The sequence below is a fragment of the Schistocerca cancellata genome, chromosome 4 (genome assembly GCF_023864275.1).
Source record: "Schistocerca cancellata isolate TAMUIC-IGC-003103 chromosome 4, iqSchCanc2.1, whole genome shotgun sequence".
NCBI classification, from domain to species: Eukaryota; Metazoa; Arthropoda; class Insecta; order Orthoptera; family Acrididae; genus Schistocerca; species Schistocerca cancellata.
Genome location: NC_064629.1, coordinates 317,554,075 through 317,576,810, shown reverse-complemented (window position 1 = coordinate 317,576,810; position 22,736 = coordinate 317,554,075).

The following is a 22,736-nucleotide window of genomic DNA, read 5'->3' as shown; positions in this document are numbered from 1 at the left end:
GATATAGATGTATCAGTAAGACATTAAGCTTCAGATAATTCCAGAAAAGAACATGAGGCACGAACCACATAAATGAATCAAAGACACGGTATCCCAGGCTTTCACGATGCATTACTTTTTCTTTTTACAAAAATACAAATATCTTGTCTCATAAAATTTCTCTGCATATACTGTATCAATTTTTACATTAGTACGGTACCCAATTACAGTTTTGTACCTGCATTCTCTCTGTGAGATATAAATATAAAATCTGACAAGAAAGTCTGTATAATCGACTTACACAGTGAGCTCGTATCAATCAGACTATCACACAGTGCAACAACGCCAAAGATATCGCTTAGTTTCCTGTTTTCAACTTTCAGAAATGGCGAGCCAAATGTTACCTTAAAGAGTAATGACAAATTTACTAAGAAATCATAAAAGTTATTTTAAAACGATGACACCTTTAGAAAAAAATAGTGATAAAAGTAAACTAGTCAATTTCTGCATATAATTTAGCTACAAGTCGCCTTAAGCTCGAGTGTTCGTCATTCGATCATGAAAGACCATTACTTTCATGCAAGTTATCTGCACAACGTCTATCCAAGGTTGTACTCTGTTACCAGAGTTCCACAAGTTTTGAAATTACGTGCCTGTATTCGCTCAGCAGAGCCATTAAATCAATTTTTCAGAGGTGTCTGTATCTATAACTACCCGCGTCTTCATTGTTCTATTAATAAGCGACTACTTAAGATGCCCATTCAGCATCAACGCTGATTTGCTGTAAGGTACGCTACGAAATGAAAGCAAAGTGACTGACAGTTGTCGTCGTATAAATGTAACAAAGTGGAATCGTTAAGGTGAGACTTATTCATACCTTGTCGCAGTATTCCAACTCCGTGGTAGAATAAATATCCAGGTACACCGTAGTTAGCCGGGAAGCCGTAAGCTGCGTTTCCTGGCGGAACGTAGTATGTGGTGCCTCCACTGCCGGTTCCGGCAACTGGTACATACGATGCTGGTCTCACAGGTTGCTGATCTTCTTGCCCATTTCCAGGACTGCGACAGATACTAGGTGTGGCAGTAGGTGTGGTAATGGCATAATTAGTTCCGTTCTCGGCTTTTTCTTTCAAAAGTAAAACCACTCCGATACAATCAGATCGGTAGATTGATAATAAAGGAACAGAGAATCTCAGAGGACGTTGATACAAGACTGTCCCTATTTCGGACAGAAATCTATTCAGAGTATGTATCACATCAGGACTTGACAAACCTGACAGTTTAAGCACTCTCAACTCGGGGCTTGCAGGCAAAGCAAAGCACTCCAGTATATAGTGACCTAGTATAGGGAAAAACAAAATACCACGACAAGACTGTGACAAACGGTCAAAGGTTTCTTGAGACGCTACATTAAAGATTACGGTGTTGTAGCGTCTGTCTATTCTGAGAGAAACGAGCTGATGAGACTCGATGTTAAATACGGTCATGACACCAGCGCGGTAGTTGTAATTATGCGGGAGCCACTGGAAGAAACAAACGATAGTATTCATTTTGAACGTCTCTGTGTGACGCTGCACAGTACAAGATCGCGGACAGGACCGAACTGATCACTCACAAACCCACGGAACGACACAAACGCGGCCAACGTCTGAGGAGGCAGAATGCGAGCGCGCCAAGCTGCGTTCCTATTGGCGGCGTAGCTGGGTGGGGACGCGGTGCACTGGTGGGGAAGGCTTGATGGTGGGGGTAGCATGTGAGGTGTAGTGGCCTCATGAGGAACCACGTCCGCCCTCCTGTTTCGTTCTAGCTCATAAAAGAAAGAATAATGAATGAAAATTTATTTTCTGGGCATCATTACACAACAGTAAAGCAAATGCAATGATTGCAGTCACATATTCCAGACCATAACAGCAAACCGACTAATAAGGCATAAAAAATTATTTTATTTTGGTAATTTATTGAATCCCTCTGCTTATTGTCATCGTTCTATGAATGACATTTTAATGCAGCTTACTTACATTCTTTCTTCTCTCTAATTTTAAATCAAATTAAATAGTATGGCACACATTAATATTTTCATCTGATGATTTACTTTAATTAAAGTAACATTTGAGAAAATTCTAACATCAAAATGATGTTTAGGGCTCAAGAAAACATTAAACCACAGATCAGACACATGGCAAACCACAAATTTTTAGCATTATCGAGCAATAGGCCTCGGACTTCAACACTTTAGAATGAAGAGAGGCTAACACTCACTTAATTCAAAACCTCTGAATATCCTTCCATGCAATCAAAGGAGGTTCTGATGTGGTCCCGTAGGATTTCCATCCACGCGGTTTGTATTACACCATAAAATGCCTCGACCTTGGTTGCTAGATGGCCTCAACCAAACACACCGAATACGTTTTCAATGAGCGACATCCTACACATATGTGCAGGCCAGCGAAGCTGTAGTATCCGCCATTCTTCAAAGAAAGTGTCCACACCGGAATCGGATTCATATCTGTTCATGTACAAGTATTCACTCACATCAGTACCCATAAATAGCAGTAACTGAATTGTCATAAGCTGTTTAAACGATTAGAATTGGAATACAGGTTCCATCTACTGAAATCAAGTGCCTTGGGCGCCCCTCCTCTCTCTCTCTCTCTCTCTCTCTCTCTCTCTCTCTCTCCCCCTCTCCCCCTCCCCCCTCCCCCGAGTTAAACGTACAACAAGATTCACAGCTTACAGTGATCTCAAAACACGGCCATTAAAAGAAAATACAGAATGACTTACACAGAAATTCATCGAATTTAATTCTCACACTAAACAGCTGCCAGTGCCATAATTAAAATACCGTAAGAGTCTCAGATCTATAGCAACATTTACACTTCCTTTTTAAAACAATTACGTAACACACATTATGATATTAAATTCAAATAGATCGTAAAAAAAGATCAACCTTTGACTGTAATTACCAGAGGTTTTAAGAAACACAATAAGTGCAACCAGATTACTCAATACTCAAAACATTAGGAATATGGATGACTGCCAGTGGTCACAGACGGGCTTAAGAAAAAAATTGTCATTCTGCATTACATGCTTATTCGGCAATTCACAATTAAGTGCCTGGCAGAGGGTTCCTCGAACCACCTTCAAGCTGTTTCTCTACCGGTCCACTCTCGAACAGTGCGTAGAAAAAATGAACACTTGCATCTTTCCGTACAATCCCTGATTTCTATTATTTGATTATGATGATCATTTATCCGTATGTAGATGGGCGCCAACAAAATATTTTCACCCTCTGAAGAGAAAGTTTGTGATCGAAATTCATGAGACTATCCTGCCGCAACGAAAAAAGCTTTTGTTTCAATGATGGCCATCTCAATTTGCGTATCATATCCGTGGCACTTTCCTATTTCGCGATGATACAAAATGCGGTGTTCTTCTTTTAACTTTTTCGATTTCCTCCGTCACTCCTCACTGACGCAGATCCCTTACCGCACAGCAATAGTCAAGAAGAGGAAGTCTCTTTAGTAGCCCTGTTGCATTTTCTAAGTGTTCTGCCAATAAATGGCAGTCTCTTTTGTTTTCCCCACAATATTATGTATGTGATCGTTCTAATTTAAGCTATTCGTAAGTGTAATCTCTACGTATTTAGCTGAATTTACAGTCTTTAGATTTGTGTGATTTATCATGTAACCGAAATTTGGCGCATTCCTTTTAGTACTCATGTGGATGACTTCACGTTTTTCATTATTTAGAGTCGATTTCCACTTTTCTCACCATCCAAGTATCTTGTCTCAATCATTTTCCAATTATTTTAGATTATCTGATGACTTTACAAGACGGTAAATGACTGTATAATCTGCAAACAATCTATGAGAGCTACTCAAATTGTCTCATAAGCGTTTTATGTGTATCAGGGACAGCAGAGGGCGTATAAAACTTCCTTGGGGATTGCCAGATATTACTTCTGTTTTACTCGATGACTTACCGTCAGTTACTACGAACTGTGACCTAACTGACAGGAAATCAAGAATCCAGCCGCACAACTAAAACGATATCCCATAGTAATGCAATTCGACAAGAAGTCGCTTGTAAGGAACGGTGTGAAAAGTCTTCTGGAAATCTTAAAATATGGAATAAATTTGGCCGGCCGGAGTGGCCGCGCGGTTGAAGGGGCTCCAGTCTGGAACCGCACGACCGCTACGGTCGCAGGTTCGAATCCTGCCTCGGGCATGGATGTGTGTGATGTCCTTAGGTTAGTTAGGTTTAAGTAGTTCTAAGTTCTAGGGGACTTATGACCACAGCAGTTGAGTCCCATAGTGCTCAGAGCCATTTGAACAATTTTTTGGAATGAATTTGACATCGCCTGTCAATAGCATTCATCACTTCGCGGGAATAAAGAGCTAGTGGTGTTTCAAAGGAACGTTATTTTCTGAAACTGTGTTGGCTATTTGTCAACAAATCATTTGCTTCGAGGTAATTCATAAAGTTCCAAAAACCTACTGAAAATCGACGTTAGCGATATGGGTCTGTAATTCAGAGGATTACTTCCACTTCATTTTCTTGGGTTTTGGTATGACTCGCACAACTTTCAATCTTTCGGTACGGATCTTTCGACGAGCGAGTGGTTGTGTATGGTTGCTAAGTATGGAACTATTGTATCAACATACTCTGAAAGGAACCTGACTGGTATTTAATCTGGACCGGAGGCCTTGTCTTCAATACTGGTTTAAGCTGTTTCGCTACAACGAGGAATCTACGTTTAAATTACTCATGTTTGCAGTTGTACTTGATGCTAATTCTGCAGCATTTACTTCGTTTTATTTGGCAATCGCAACGTTAAGTTAGCCTGGAAGTTACACCTGCTAGTCTAAATGAATAAAAAAAATGTACATATAAAAAACACAATCACCTTTAAATTTGTCAATGAAAAGCTTATACGACGTCCGTAACCGATTGCCCCTGACACCCAGTAAATTCCGAGCGAGCCAAAAATGTAATACACACGGGGTCATTTCATTTAAGCCTAACTGAGCCGATACCAAAGGGAAACCTTGATGGTTAGTGGAACTCGCCGGCAGGTCGAACCACGTGGCACGCTCAACCCACGTGCCGCTGGTGTGATAACAGACGATGTTTTACTGCTGATCTTTCGGCGCAAGGTCCACGCTCGGAAACACGCGCCAACGAAGCGGGCCCCGAGCGCCCCCTCGGCAGTTGCGGCGAGCGTGTAGAGGGTACTTCCCCGGCGGCCCGCACAAGGCGCGGCAGAGCCGTTAGGCGAGTGTTCAAATCCGCGCGGTGACGTGACGAAATTGAACCGTCACAGATACAAATGAATAGAAATCAAAGCATTGTAGTGGAAAAATGTCGACGATTATCGATGATGATGCAAATCGCGAGTATTTAGCATCTATAAACTGCATGTTATGCGACTGTCCACCTCAAATACTTTCCTTCTCAACGTAGTTGGTCTGGAAAGAAAGCACTACGCAAAACATGGAACACATCTGAATAAAGGGACAAACGATTAGTTAGCCTGAGGATTAATGTTTCTAAAAGTGTTTTAGGATTAAATACAAGAACCTTTGTGCGACATATTCACAGTATTCGTACCAAATGTAACGTTCTACAGATGAATAAATAAATAGATCATGGCTTAAAATCATTAAAAGCAAAACAAAGGTACCATAAAATATATGTTTATTATTTTGTGGTACCTTTGTTTTGCTTTTAATCATTTTAAGCCATGATTTATTTATTTATTCATCTGTAGAACATTACATTTGGTATGAATACTGTGAATATGTCGCACAAAGGTTCTTATATTTAATAATAATAATAATATATATATATATATATATATATATATATATATATATATATATATATATGTGTGTGTGTGTGTGTGTGTGTGTGTGTGTGTGTGTGTGTGTGTATAATGATATATTCATCGTTTCGTCATAGGGTTATTTGGTAAGCGTGATAGCGTTACGGAGATGTTTATTCGTTATCATTTTAACCAGGGATATTGTGTCTACACTCCTGGAAATGGAAAAAAGAACACATTGACACCGGTGTGTCAGACCCACCATACTTGCTCCGGACACTGCGAGAGGGCTGTACAAGCAATGATCACACGCACGGCACAGCGGACACACCAGGAACCGCGGTGTTGGCCGTCGAATGGCGCTAGCTGCGCAGCATTTGTGCACCGCCGCCGTCAGTGTCAGCCAGTTTGCCGTGGCATACGGAGCTCCATCGCAGTCTTTAACACTGGTAGCATGCCGCGACAGCGTGGACGTGAACCGTATGTGCAGTTGACGGACTTTGAGAGAGGGCGTATAGTGGGCATGCGGGAGGCCGGGTGGACGTACCGCCGAATTGCTCAACACGTGGGGCGTGAGGTCTCCAAAGTACATCGATGTTGTCGCCAGTGGTCGGCGGAAGGTGCACGTGCCCGTCGACCTGGGACCGGACCGCAGCGACGCACGGATGCACGCCAAGACCGTAGGATCCTACGCAGTGCCGTAGGGGACCGCACCGCCACTTCCCAGCAAATTAGGGACACTGTTGCTCCTGGGGGATCGGCGAGGACCATTCGCAACCGTCTCCATGAAGCTGGGCTACGGTCCCGCACACCGTTAGGCCGTCTTCCGCTCACGCCCCAACATCGTGCAGCCCGCCTCCAGTGGTGTCGCGACAGGCGTGAATAGAGGGACGAATGGAGACGTGTCGTCTTCAGCGATGAGAGTGGCTTCTGCCTTGGTGCCAATGATGGTCGTATGCGTGTTTGGCGCCGTGCAGGTGAGCGCCACAATCAGGACTGCATACGACCGAGGCACACAGGGCCAACACCCGGCATCATGGTGTGGGGAGCGATCTCCTACACTGGCCGTACACCACTGGTGATCGTCGAGGGGACACTGAATAGTGCACGGTACATCCAAACCGTCATCGAACCCATCGTTCTACCATTCCTAGACCGGCAAGGGAACTTGCTGTTCCAACAGGACAATGCACGTCCGCATGTATCCCGTGCCACCCAACGTGCTCTAGAAGGTGTAAGTCAACTACCCTGGCCAGCAAGATCTCCGGATCTGTCCCCCATTGAGCATGTTTGGGACTGGATGAAGCGTCGTCTCACGCGGTCTGCACGTCCAGCACGAACGCTGGTCCAACTGAGGCGCCAGGTGGAAATGGCATGGCAAGCCGTTCCACAGGACTACATCCAGCATCTCTACGATCGTCTCCATGGGAGAATAGCAGCCTGCATTGCTGCGAAAGGTGGATATACACTGTACTAGTGCCGACATTGTGCATGCTCTGTTGCCTGTGTCTATGTGCCTGTGGTTCTGTCAGTGTGATCATGTGATGTATCTGACCCCAGGAATGTGTCAATAAAGTTTCCCCTTCCTGGGACAATGAATTCACGGTGTTCTTATTTCAATTTCCAGGAGTGTAGTATCCCTAAGATGAGAAGGTGATTTTAGCATCATCCCAGCTAAAATAATACTCTGAAGTTGGGCTGCAGTCACACTTTTCTATAGCTTTGTTCTTTTCTGTCGGCGCGCCACGCAGGGTGGCCGCGCGGTCGGCGGCGTCTTGTAACGGTCCGCGTGGCTTCCCCGGTCGGAGGTTCGAGTCCTCCCTCTGGCATGGGTGTGTGTGTCGTCCTGAGCGTAATTTAATTTAAGTTAGATTAAGTGGTGTGTAAGCTTAGGGACCGGGGACCTAGGCAGTTTGGCCCCATAAGACCTTACCACAAATTTCCAAATTTTTCTGTCGGCAGCGAACGTCGATCCAGCGCTCTCATTTGCTTTCTTTCGTTTGAAGCACACCACACACGTGGATTGTTAGTACGACGTAAAGAGCTCGCCTTTATTTTTATTTGCAAACGGTAACGGAAAAGCAGGAGGGCAGGATTTACACTCTGTAGTTCAAATGTGTTGCCACTGTACCGTTTACACTCTGCTTGAAAGATGTAGGGGAGAGGGGATACTGTGAAGCCACATAGGTATAAGACCTGGCGATCTTTGTGGTTTGTGGTGAGGAAACTATCATGGATGCAGGCCCATGTAGCTTCCTACACATTGTCAATTTACCATAATGGTCAGACCTAGCCAAAAGGCTTGCATTTGTTTAGGTGATGGGAGATATGTCGAATGGGCTGTTGTGGTATATCGCCTGTGTATGCTTTGAGACGGAATTGAATTTTTACGGTTGAGAAAGGTCTCAAAAAATGCCTCAAAATGGGTCAGAAATTATAAGCGGGCAGCTAGATTTTCGAAAGAAGAATTTCCCATTTTTTAAGTTAATTGACACTGTGGAGAAATGTACACTGCCGAACGAAAAAAGTGAAGCAGCCAGAAGACATGGTCGAATGTCAATGTAACTTCGTATATGTACGAATCTTTGGCGGGTATGCAAATGATTAGAGCTGCATATCTCTATGAAAGGCAGAACGCCCATCAGACTGCATGAGTGCTGTTCGTGTTTAGTGTTGTTAACAGACCTGATAGGGCATGTAAGGGGAGTTAATAGCGAATAATCACTGTGAAGGACACGAAGATGCCACATAGTCGTGTGAGGTAACATTAGCAACTGAAAGATGCCTCTTTGTTGGTCTCAGTTTGGCTGACTGGCCGAATCGGGCAATATCTACAATTTTGAGACATTCATATGTGCCAGTGGCCCCATGCTGAACCGTATAGGAACGTGTGGGCTCGCATACTCGTCGTCATGGTACCGGTGGACCACGTTTGTCCACCACAGTGGAGGACCGCTGTATTGCGTACCAAGAGCATGGTAACCCCTTCATATCAGCGCCTGACGTCTCTCAACAAGTAATGGAACTCCTGTACATTATGGGTCATCCCGCACCATTGGTCGGAGACTGGGAGCAGCAGTGGTCCCCTGTGTGGGGTGTCGTTAACGCCACAACTAACGGCTGCATTTGGAATGGTGCCGGGACTGCTGATGAATGGCGTTTCATTGTGTTGAGCGATGAATCTCGCTATTGCCCTATCCAGAATGACCATCGTCAGCAAGTACTGGTGCAACGTGTGGAGAAGTCTCATTCGTTCAGTATTCTGGAGAGCAAACAAGTAGTCTGACGTCATGGAATGGGAGCCATAGGGTATGGCTTTAGGTCACGGCTGGTAGTGACTGAAGGAACTCTGACAGTACAACAGTACACCATGGACATCTTGTATGCTGATGTCTTATCTGTAATCCAACTGCATTGCTCAATACCACAATGCTCGTACACATATGTCACACGTCTCCGTGAACTGTCTGCCTGATGCTGAGATTCTCTCGAGCCGTTTTTGTAAGGTACACATGCTGTGCTGTGTTGAGGGGCGATCCGTATGGCTGAAAAGGAACACACTTCATAAGCCGCGATCGCATTATTGCTCCAAGATTACAGGTTTCAACAGTTTCATTTTGCGATCATCTGATCTTCTGGAACTTACTATAGTGTGACATGGCTATTTTATAGCAGAATATCAGATGATGGCAGCATAAGATTGTTGAAACACGTCATTTTGCAGCAATGAAAGTGTATACAATGTGACTGCGACGTATTTTTACGCCGATGCCAGTCAATATACCCAGATTTGTCCCTGAAAGAAAATGCGATGCGCCACTCCAGACAGCAGCTCCGTCACAGATCCAGTATTGAGGATATCGAGGACCGACTACTGGTGTAATAATGATTCACCAGAGCTGAGATTTTACATTTTAGTCACCGATACCGGTTTAGAGTGAGGCCTCATATTCAAGCGTTACCGAAATACAGTAAAGCTGTTGTAAGCACGTATGTCTACATGGTCCAGTCACATTAATGTACCCACCGCCTATATTCGACGCCAACGTGCAGTAATCACTCACAAGCGGCTTGTGGTATCACTGGCAGTGGACGGTATATAAAGCATGCCCGTGGACGCAGAAAACAGTGCGCACTTCCGCCTGAGCTAGCGAGGCGAGCGCATCGCTGGTGTTGCGCGCTACGCTTACTCGGCCGTTGAGAGCTTGTGAAGAGGTTTCTGTGCTGTGGGCGCCGCGGGAAGCAAATTGTCGTGTGTTGTTTTCACAACGCCTGCAGATTGTCGTGTTCTGCGCCCCGCAGCATGGGAAAGAAGTACGCGCAGAGGAAACCTGCCGCTACGAAGGGTCCTTCGGTTGTGTGACTCACTGAGTCTGCCGACCAAGCAAGGAATTCCCGAGCAGACGAGTCGCGGCCTGTCCTCCCTTTGTACGTCAAGTGCAAAGGCGGGTGGACAGCGCTGTTCGACACTATGACGAATTGAGCTAAGAACGAGGTGGTCTACGATTCTGTCGATACAGACTCGCTGATCTGCGTTCGAGCTGCAAACGTGGCCGACCACAGGGCGATCATGGTCGCAGTGGTCGACCACATTGTCGACGCGCCGCCGGCGCGTGAGAAGGCACCTTTCGTAGGAAGGATGAAGACGACCGAGGCACTCCTCAGGGGGTTACCTTGCTGCTGTGACGAGGCAGCGGTCCGGGAAGGGCTGCTGCGAGCCGGGTTAGGTAATGCAACCGCAAGGCTGCACAACCGGACCAACAGGAAGAGGGCGCCGTTTTATGCCGTGACCGTGCAAACGGCCGACGGCGGGAGCGACATCTTCGACTTGCGGAAGTTGCTGGGCTTCCTGGTTACGACAGAAGCTCTCCCGACCGCCACGGACCCCCAGCCCCAAGGTGAGGGCCATGCCGCGAAGTATTGCCGCAACGAGGCGCGGTGCCTTAAGTGCTCAGGCGAGCACGACAGCCGCGCCTGCAACCGCGGGAGTAAAGTTCTGCCGACTTGCGTCCGGTGTGGCGGCCCGCACGTCGCCAGCTGGCGCGGTTGTCCGGCTTTCTCGAGCCGCAACCGTGCCGAAGACGGCGTGGCGGCCGCGGCCGCACCGACGCAACTGAAGAAGAGAAGACGACGTCGGAAACGACGTAGGGCGCAGACCAGCCCGGCGCAGCTGAGGGACGACGCAGACGACCTGTCCGGGCCGGGGACGATCGCCCGGAAACGGGCAGTCGGGATGAAGCTCGCGCCCCCGAAAAGAACTGTGGCCTCGAACTCGGCACCGCCGTGAAGGAGGCCACAGCAGCCCTTAAAGCCGTCATGGCGGCAGAGAGGGCTGCCTTCGCAGCCACCGTGGCTGCAGAGAAGGAAGAGGCCTCGAGGCAACTGCGTGCACTCTTCGCCCGAGGCCTCTGTGCTGCCAAATTTGTAAACACTCCTGCGACCTCGCAGAAGGACGTTCGCGTGCCTGTCCCAGCGGCTGCCCCAGCAGCACCGCAGGTGAGGGGTTCAAAGAAGACAACCGCCGCCCCGGCAGCATCGGCGGCGACGCCGTCCGCCACGTGGGCGGCCCCCGCAAGGGGCCTAGAAGCCAAAGAGGCAGCCCTTAAGCGGCGTGCACGTCTCCGAAGTTCAAGCGGCGCAGCTCACCGAACAAGCGGAGCTCCTCGAGGCTCAGATGCGGCAGAGCTGCGCCTTGCAGTAGAGGAGGACGACGCCGAATGGCGGCGGGCTGCCACTGTTCAGCAACCAGCCTGATGAAGCTGTACCAAGTCACTGATGTCACGACGCAGCAGAGGGCATAATGGCAACGCGCGCGTTGCCGCACTAATTTCCTTGTTACAGGGACGAAGCCACTGCAGCAGGCCCAAGAGAATCCATACGAGCCCAGCTGTAGCAACCGGAACACGCAGCAACATAGGAGGAGCAGCAGTAGCAGCTGGCCCAGGAGACGACGTCGGCGTCAGCAGCAGCAGAGCTCACCTCTTCGACAGGACTGATCATTCTATGACAATCTGGCATTGCTTCTATGGTACTGATGCATGATACCCTACCAGTAACATAACCTGACCTTGCACGATCTGTCGCAGATAGCCGATAGCATTTCTATCACCCAGATGCGCCCGTATTAATGGGTAACCTTACCCAGATGTACGAATAACATCGCAGTTCCTCGCTCCTGCGATCTCCTCGATTCTATTTACTAACAATGCAGAGGTGACAGTAGACCTTTTGAGTTGGTCACCATGCTTGTGTGAGCGTGGAGGGGCTCCAACCTTACTAATATATATACAGGGTTATTACAAATGATTGAAGCGATTTCACAGCTCTACAATAACTTTATTATTTGAGATATTTTCACAATGCTTTGCACACACATACAAAAACTCAAAAAGTTTTTTTAGGCATTCACAAATGTTCGATATGTGCCCCTTTAGTGATTCGGCAGACATCAAGCCGATAATCAAGTTCCTCCCACACTCGGCGCAGCATGTCCCCATCAATGAGTTCGAAAGCATCGTTGATGCGAGCTCGCAGTTGTGGCACGTTTCTTGGTAGAGAAGGTTTAAACACTGAATCTTTCACATAACAAAATGGCTCTGAGCACTATGGGACTCAACTGCTGAGGTCATTAGTCCCCTAGAACTTAGAACTAGTTAAACCTAACTAACCTAAGGACATCACAAACATCCATGCCCGAGGCAGGATTCGAACCTGCGACCGTAGCGGTCTTGCGGTTCCAGACTGCAGCGCCTTTAACCGCACGGCCACTTCGGCCGGCCTTCACATAACACCACAGAAAGAAATCGCATGGGGTTAAGTCGGGAGAGCGTGGAGGCCATGACATGAATTGCGGATCATGATCTCCACCACGACCGATCCATCGGTTTTCCAATCTCCTGTTTAAGAAATGCCGAACATCATGATGGAAGTGCGGTGGAGCACCATCCTGTTGAAAGATGAAGTAGGCGCTGTCGGTCTCCAGCTGTGGCATGAGCCAATTTTCCAGCATGTCCAGATACACGTGTCCTGTAACGTTTTTTTCGCAGAAGAAAAAGGGGCCGTAAACTTTAAACCGTGAGATTGCACAAAACACGTTAATTTTTGGTGAATTGCGAATTTGCTGCACGAATGCGTGAGGATTCTCTACCGCCCAGATTCGCACATTGTGTCTGTTCACTTCACCATTAAGAAAAAATGTTGCTTCATCACTGAAAACAAGTTGCGCACTGGACGCATCCTCTTCCATGAGCTGTTGCAACCGCGCCGAAAATTCAAAGCGTTTGACTTTGTCATCGGGTGTCAGGGCTTGTAGCAATTGTAAACGGTAAGGCTTCTACTTTAGCCTTTTCCATAAGATTTTCCAAACCGTCGGCTGTGGAACGTTTAGCTCCCTGCTTGCTTCATTCGTCGACTTCCGCGGGCTACGCGTGAAACTTGCCCGCACGCGTTCAACCGTTTCTTCGCTCACTGCAGGCCGACCCGTTGATTTCCCATTACAGAGGCATCCAGAAGCTTTAAACTGCGCATACCATTGCCGAATGGAGTTAGCAGTTGGTGGATCTTTGTTGAACTTCGTCCTGAAGTGTCGTTGCACTGTTATGACTGACTGATGTGAGTGCATTTCAAGCACGACATACGCTTTCTCGGCTCCTGTCGCCGTTTGTCTCACTGCGCTCTCGAGCGCTCTGGCGGCAGAAACCTGAAGTGCGGCTTCAGCCGAACAAAACTTTATGAGTTTTTCTACGTATCTGTAGTGTGTCGTGAGCATATGTCAATGAATGGAGCTACAGTGAATTTATGAAATCGCTTCAATCATTTGTAATAGCCCTGTATATAAAAAGCAGAAAACAGTATAGTTGTTATGCGGAAACGAAGCGATTTATCCGAAGTCTAATAGGGAATGATAATTGACTTTCAGGCCAAGGGTGAAAGCATTTCCGAAACGGTTAAATTTTTAAACTGTTCGAGTGAGGTCGTGGTTAAAGTACACCACGCATGACCAAATGGCGCTACCCGAAACCGACGCAGAGCCAACTGTCGTACACCACTGGCCATAGATGACAGAGATGAAAGACGGCTGCAGAGATGTGTACAGGCGAGAAGACGTGGAAGTTTTGAGCAAATGACTACCCAGATGAATCAAGGGGCTACCAACAATGTCTCCTAAATGCCCGTTCCGCGAAGGTTGTTGCGTGTGGGCCACGGCAGCAGCCGCCTGGTTCACGATGCACTCATACTGATTGCTGTTCACTGGCAACAAAGGCTGGTATCTGCACGCCATTACAGCAAGTGGATGACAGACTGCCATTGGCGTGCTCGGTGTGAAACGTCTGAAAGCAAACACTCCACAACATTCGTCGGAAGGTTCCAAACCGGAGGAGGGAGCATTATGGTCTGGGGATTATTTTCGTGGCATTCCCTTGGTGATCTCGTCATTCTGGAAGGCACTATGGATCCACACAAGTATGCGTCTATCCTTGGGAACCATGTTCACCTCCGCATGCACTATTGTTTTTCCTCGGTACGATGGTATCTGCCAGCAGGACAATGCAGCGTGTCACAAAGATTGCAGTGTACGTGCGTAGTTCGAAGTGCACCAGATTGAGTTTACCATACTCTCCTCGCCATCAAATTCACCACATTAAAACCCGATCGAGAATCTGTGGAACAACCTCCATCGGATTATTCGTTCCATGGATTCTTAACTGAGAAACCTAAAGCAGCTGGCCACGGTACTGCGGTCAGCACGGTGCCACATTTCTGTCGGTACTTCTCAGAGCCTCATTAACACTCTTTCTATATGTCTTATAGATGTGTAGTATTTATTTGCATTGAATTATTTTAATTACCTTACAGGATCTCAAATGGCATTTTTCAAATATAATCTACTTCTTTTTTGCCATATTTGTGCATTGTCGTTACATTATCGATGGTTTGCTGTTTAATTTATATCTTTGATGAAAATCAATTTATATCACATCTAAAATTTAAAATTGTCTTTTGTCCTGAAATATATGTTACTGATATGAATTTTGTCAACGTTCTCCATTTTTTTTATTCCTGAGCTATTTTTGTTAGTTTAAGATGTGCCTTCTGTATGTAGACTTCTATTTCCTCAAAGATGCTCATGTAGCTTCCTTTCTCTGTTCTTTGAATAATTGAAAGATTAGAGTTTATGTCGACTAGTCTACTATACAGCGTAGATCTTCTCGCAAATGCATACTAAGTGTGCAGAGGCTGTTTTCAGTTTTTCGATTTTGTTTATATGTCCGGACTTGCAGGAACCCTGGAGAATATTTTCTTAGATCACTCAGAAAATAATTCTTTTAACGAACCAATCCATTTGGAAGATACAGTCGCTTATTACCAACGTTACGTCGATGATACCCTCATTCTAATCAGTGGAAACAATGACGAATTTTACCAACAAATAAATAAACTGCATAACAGCATAAAGTTTACAGTCGAATATGAAACGGACAAGAGCATAAACTTTATAGATATAAAAATAGTTAATGCTAGTGATCTTCATGAATCTGACATATTACGTAAAGTAACGACAGGTGACCACCACAACTGACTCATTATGTCACCGACCAGCGTATAATAGAGCGCATTATAAAGATGTGATAAACCGCTTGATTGATGTTCCCCCTGCTAAAGAAAAAGTGAAGATAGAATTAGATACAACTGGCGTAAAACTGTCGCTGAAAATAACGGCTACAACACTAATACAGTCGGTAAAATATAAAAAAAGGAAATAAGGGCGAAATTTGCCAAGGAAAATGGGGATGAGGAGCAGATTAGCGTTTAACCTCCCGCAGACAACGAGGTCATTAGAGACGGAGCACCAGCTCATACTATGGAAGGATGGGGAAGAAAATCGGCAGTGCCCTTTCAGAGGAACCATCCTGGCATTTACCTGAAGCGATTTAGGGAACTCACGGAAAACCTAAATTTGGATGGCCGGACGCGGATTTGAACCGTCGTTCTCCCGAATACGAGTCCAGTGTGCTAACCACTGCGCCACGCCGCTAGGTGAAGGAAAATAAGGTAACAATATTAGCGACAGTAGAAAGAAGCAAGAAAGAAAAATTCGTTACACTACCGTATGTGTTGTTGTTGTGGTCTTTAGTCCAGAGACTGGTTTCATGCAGGTCTCCATGCTACTCTATCCTGTGCAAGCTTCTTCATCTCCCAGTACCTACTGAAACCTACATCCTTCTGAATCTACTTAGTGTAATCATCTCTTGGTCACCCTCTATGATTTTTACCCTCCACGCTGCCCTCCAGTACTAAATTGGTGACCCGTTGATACCTCAGTACGTGTCCTACCAACCGATCCCTTCTAGTCAAGTTGTGCCACAAATTTCTCTTCTCCCCAATGCTATTCAGTACCTCCTCATTAGTTATGTGGTCTACCCATCTAATCTTCAGCATTCTTCTGTAGCACCACATTTTAAAAGCTTATATTCTCTTCTTGTCTAACTATATATCGTAAATGTTTCACTTCTTTACATGGCTACACTCCATACAAATACTTTCAGAAGGCCCTTAAATCTATACTTGATGTTAACAAATTTCTCTTCTTCAAAAACCTTTTCCTTGCCATTGCCAGTCTACATTTTATAACCTCTCTACTTCGAATATCATCAGTTATTTTGCTCCACAAATAGCAAAACTCATCTACTACTTTAAGTGTCTCGTTTCCTAATCTTTAATTGGACTATATTTCATTACCCTCGTTTTGCTTTTGTCGATGTTCATCTTATATTCTCCTTTCAAAAAACTGTCCATTCCGTTCAACTGCTCCTCTAGGTCCTTTGCTGTTCTGGCAGAATTACAATGTCATCGGCAAATCTCAAAGTTTTATTCCTTCTCTACGGATTTTAAATCCTACACAGAATTTTTCTTTTGTTTCCTTTACTGCTTGCTCGATATACAGATTGAATAACATCGGGAATACGCTACAAGCCTGTCTCACTCCCTTCTCAACCACTGCTTCTCTTTCATGCCACTAGACTTTCTGTACAAACTGTAAATAGCTTTTTCCTCCCTGTATTTGACCCCTGCCACCTTCAGACTTTGAAACAGAGTATTCCAGTCAACATTGTCAAAAGCTTTCTCTAAGTCTACAAATGCTAGAAACTTAGGTTTGCCTTTTCTTAATCTATCTTCTAAGATAAGTCGCAGGGTCAGTATTGCCTCACGTGTTCCAACATTTCTACGGAATCCTAACTGATCTTCCCCGAGGTCGGCTTCTACCAATTTTTCCATTTGTCTGTAAAGAATTCGTGTTAGTATTTTGCAGCCATGACTTAATAAACTGATAGTTTGTCAATTTTCACACCTGTCAACACCTGATTTCTTTGGGATTGGAATTATTATTTTCTTCATGAAATATGAGGGCATTTCGCCTGTCTCATACATCTTGCTCACCAGATGGTAGAGTTTTGTCAGGGCTGGCTCTCCCAAGGCCATCAGTAGTTCTAATGGAATGTTGACTACTCCCAGGGCCTTGTTTCGACTTAGGTCTTTCGGCGCTCTGTCAAACTCTTCACGCAGTATTATATCTCCCAGTTCATCTTTATCTACCTGCTCTTCTGTTTCCATAATATTGCCCTCAAGTACATCGCCCTTGTATAGATCCTCTATATACTCCCTCCACCTTTCTGCTTTCCATTCTTTTCTTAAAATGTCCAAATGAGTGTGAAATCTTATGGGACTTAACTGCTAAGGTCTTCAGTCTCTAAGCTTACACACTACTTAACCTAAATTATCCTAAGGACAAACACACACACCCATGCCCGAGGGAGGATTCGAACCTCCGCCGGGACCAGCCGCACAGTCCATGACTGAAGCGCTTAAGACCGCTCGGCTAATCCCGCGCGGCTTCTTTTCTTAGAACTGGGCTATCATCTGAGCTCTTGATATTCATACAAGTGGTTCTCTTTTCTCGAAAGTTCTCTTTAATTTTCCTGTAGGCAGTATCTACCTTACCCCTAGTGATATATACCTCTACATCCTTACATTTGTCCTCTAGTCATCCCTGCTTAGCCATTTTGCACTTCCTGTCGATCTCATTTTTGAGACGTTTGTATTCCTTTTTGCCTGCTTCATTTACTGCATTTTTATATTTTCTTCTTTCAAAATAATAAATTCAGTATTTCTTCTGTTACCCATGGATTACTACTCGCTCTCGTCTTTTTATCTACGTGATCCTCTGCTGCCTTTACTATTTCGTCTCTCAATGCTACCCAGTCTTCTTCTACTGTATTTCTTTCCCCTGTTCTTGTCAACCGTTCTCTAGTGCTGTCTCTGAAACTCTCTACAACCTCTTGTTCTTTCAGTTTATCCAGGTCCCATCTCCTTAAATTCCCTCCTTTTTGCAGTTTCTTCACTTTTAATCTACAGCTCATTACTAATAGAGTATGGTCAGAGTCCACATCTGCCCCTGGAAATGTCTTACAGTCTAAAACCTGGTTCCTAAATATCTGTATTACCATTATATGGTTCAAATGGCTCTGAGCACTATGGGACTCAACTGCTGTGGTCATAAGTCCCCTAGAACTGAGAACTACTTAAACCTAACTAACCTAAGGACAGCACACAACACCCAGCCATCACGAGGCAGAGAAAATCCCTGACCCCGCCGGGAATCGAACCCGGGAACCCGGGCGTGGGAAGCGAGAACGCTACCGCACGACCACGAGATGCGGGCATTTACCATTATATAATCTATATGAAACCTTCCAGTGTCTCCATGCCTCTTCCATGTATATAACCTTCTTTCGTAATTCTTGAACCAAATGTTAGCTATGATTAAGTTATGCTCTCTGCAAAATCCTACCAGGTGGTTACCTCTTTCGTTCCTTACCCCCATTCCATATTCACCCACTACTTTTCCTTCTCTTCCTTTTTCTACTACCGAATACCAGTCACCCATGACTATTAAATTTTCTTCTCCCTTCACTATCTGAATAAATTATTTTATCTCATCATACATTTCATCAATCTCTTCCTCATCTGCGGAGCTAGTTGGCATATAAGCTTGTACTACTGTGGTAGGCGTGGGCTTCGGGTCTATCTTGGCTGCAATAATGCGTTCACTATGCTGTTCGCAGCAGCTTCCCCCACTGCTATATTTTATTCATTATTAAACCTACTCCTGCATTACCCCTATTTGATTTTGTTTTTATAAACCTGTATTCACCTGACCAGATGTCTTGTTCCCTCTGCCACCGAACTTCACTAATTCCCACTATATCTGACTTTAACCTATCCATTTTCCTTTCTAAATTTTCTAACCTACCTGGCCGATTAAGGGATGTGACATTCCACGCTCCGATACTTAGAACGCCAGTTTTCTTTCCCCTGATAACGACGTCCTCCTGAGTAGTCCCCGCCCGGTGATCCAAATGGGGGACTATTTTACCTCCGGAATATTTTACCCAAAAGGACGCCACCATCATTTAACCATACAGTAAACCTGCATGCTCCCGGGAAAAATTACGACTCTAGTTTCCCCTTGCTTTCAGCTGTTCGCAATATCAGCACAGCAAGGCCGTTTTGGTTAATGTTACAAAACCAGATCAGTCAATTATCCAGACTGTTGCCCCTGCAATTTCTGAAAACCACACATCTGTATGGCCTCCCAACAGATACCCCTCCGTTGTGGTTGCACCTACGGTACGGCTATGTGTATCGCTGAGGCACGCAAGCCTCCCTACCAACAGCAAGGCCCATGGTTCATGGAGGGGGACACTACCGTACATATGAAATATTTCTCAAAAAATAAGTAACATATTCCGTAATACTAATGTTAAAATCAGCTTCTGGGCAGGTAACAAACTTGGAATTAAGAAAATACACAGAAAAGACAAAGCTCCAATGAGGAATATATAAAACTAAATGCAGTGACTGTGACACGTTTTACGCATGACAAAGGGGAAGAAAAGTTACGAGAAGATACAAAGAACAGATAAACAAAATCGAAAAGAACCTCTCAGTTTAGTACTATGTACGGAAGAAACGACACTCTAAGGCAGACATAAGTACTAATCTTTCCATTATTCACAGAGCACAAAAAGGAACCCATATGAATGTCTTGGAGGAAAGACAAATGTTCACACAGTTCGCAAAAAATCCGAATAACATCTTAAAGGAACAAGTATAGCTCAGAAATAAAAATTATAGTGAGACATTCAACAAAATATTTGCCGGTGACATATTCCAGAACAGAAGTCAAACCTAACTTTTGAGTACGTCATAAATCGATAGTCATCAAAGACATAAATTTAATAGCAAACCGTATCTCTAACACACATATCGGTAATGTAAAAACCGTACAACCGTAAACAAATACGACAAAAGTAGATCATATTTGAAAAATTCCATTTAAAATGTTATAACGTAAGTAAAAAATTATAACACAACCAAATATTTATATATACGTGTATAGATATATGTGCTTTCATAATTTGTCTCAATGTAAGTCTTGAGAATGAGTCATCGCTCGAAGCCGGTAGCAGTAAATAAAATATACACTATATGATCAAAAGTATCCAGACACCTGGCTGAAAATGACTTATAAGTTCGTGGCAATCTCCATTGGTAATGCTGGAATTCAATATGGTGTTGGCCTATCCTTAGCCTGATGATAGCTTCCACTCTTGCAGGCATACGTTCAATCAGGTGCTGGAAGGTTTCTTGGGGAATGGCAGCCCATACTTCACGGAGTATTGAACTGAGGAGAAGTATCGATGTCGGTCGGTGAGGCCTGGCACGAAGTCGGCGTTGCAAAACATCAAAAAGGTCTCCTATAGGATTCAGGTCAGGACTCTGTGCAGGCCAGTCTATTGCAGGGATGTTATTGTCGTGTAACCACTCCGCCACTGGCTGTGCATTATGAACAGGTGATCGATCGTGTTGAAAGATGCAATCGCCATCCTCGAATTGCTCTTCAACAGTGGAAAGCAATAAGGTGCTTAAAACATCAAAGTAGACCTGTGCTGTGACAGTGCCACGCAAAACAGCAAGGAGCGCAAGCCCCACCCATGAAAAACACGGCCACACCTTAACACCACCGCCTCCGAATTTTTCTCTTGGCACTACACACGCTGGCAGATGACGTTCACCGCGCATTCGCCACACCCACACACTGTCATCGGATCGCCACATTGTGTACCGTGATTCGTCACTCCACACAACATTTTTGCTGTGTTCAATCGTCCATTGTTTACGCTCCTTACATCAAGCGAGGCGTCGTTTGGCATTTACCGTCGTGATGCGTGGTTTATGAGCAGCAACTCGACTATGAAATCCAAGTTTTCTCACCTCCCGCCTAACTGTCATAGTGCTTGCAGTGGATCCTGATGCAGTTTGGAATTCCTGTGTGATGGTCTGGATAGATGTCTGCCTAATTACACATTACGACCCTCTTCAACTGTCGGCGGTCTCTGTCAGTCAACAGACGAGGTCGGCCAGTGCGCTTTTGTGCTGTACGTGTCCCTTCACGTTTCCACTTCACTATCACATCGGAAACAGTGGACCTAGGAATTTTTAGGAGTGTGAAAATCTCGCGTACAGACGTATGACACAAGTGACACCCAATCACCTAACCAGTCCCATTCTGCTCTCTCACGACGTCTAATGACTACTGAGGACACTGATATGGAGTACTTGGCAGTAGATGGCAGCACAATGCGCCTGATATGAAAAACGTATGTTTTTGGTGGTATCCGGATACTTTTGATCACATAGTGTCAAAACGCAGCTCTCGTGGATCATGCTGCAGGCATAGGTTTGCCTACCTCTAACCTATCTTCTACAGTTCAGGAATAGTACTACTTCACGTGTTCCTGTGTTTCTCTGGAAAGCATACCGATGTTCCTCGTGGTCGCCTTCTGGCAGACTTTCGTAAGTAGTTCGCCTCAATAATTTGCGACCATGACTTAGTAAACGGGTATTTCTGTAATATCGTCAGCACTAATGATCTCTTGAATTGTAATTATAATCTTATTGACGTCTGAGGATATTTTGCCTGTCCCATATATAATATGTTGTATATCAGATGAAACAATTACGTCGTTGTATGTTTCCCTAATGATCTCCATAATTCTGGTGGAATGTCATGCACTCCAGGTGCAGTGTTTGAAATTAGGTCTTTCAGCGCTGTGCCAAATTCTTCTGGCAGTATCATATCTTCCATGTCAGCATCATTTACATTCTCTTACATTCCATAGTAATATCTTCTAGTGTTTTTCCTTTATATGGCCTTTCTATATATGCCTTCCATCTTTAAGACTTCACTTCTTTGTTTAGCACTAGCTCAGAAGCAATTTTTAGTGTCTAAGCTCGTAATGATTTTATTTTAGTTCACCATTATTTGTCAAGACAAGAAAAAATTTTTTACTACAAATTGAAGAAGTTAATTTCATTTACTATTATTTTCCCATATTAATTTCTCAAAAGATATACTAATCCTTTTACAAGTAGGTAAAGAAAATCAGTTTTGAAGGGTAGACATTTCACTGCCTTAAGATAAACTGCTGCAAATAGGGACTAAATGGCCCCAGAAGAAACACAGCTTTATTTTGTTCCAGATGAAACAATTATCATCTTACTTTGATAAATAAGATTGTGTTAAAAGCGATGAAGCCGGATCGAGAAAGCGGAAAACGAGGCTATGAGGGGAGGCAGGAGGCACTAAAAATAGAAAAAAAAGTGGTCAGTGCGGCTGTTTGCTAGGCTGGGGGCCTGGGTTCAATTCCCGGCCGGGACGAAGATTTTAACCGCTTGGGGGCTGGGGGCTGTGTTGTCATCAGCATTTCATCATCGTCATCGACGTGCAAGTCGCCGAAGTGACGTCAAGTTAAAAGACTCGCACTAGGTGGCCGAACAACCCACATGGTATTTCCTGGCCAAAAATGTC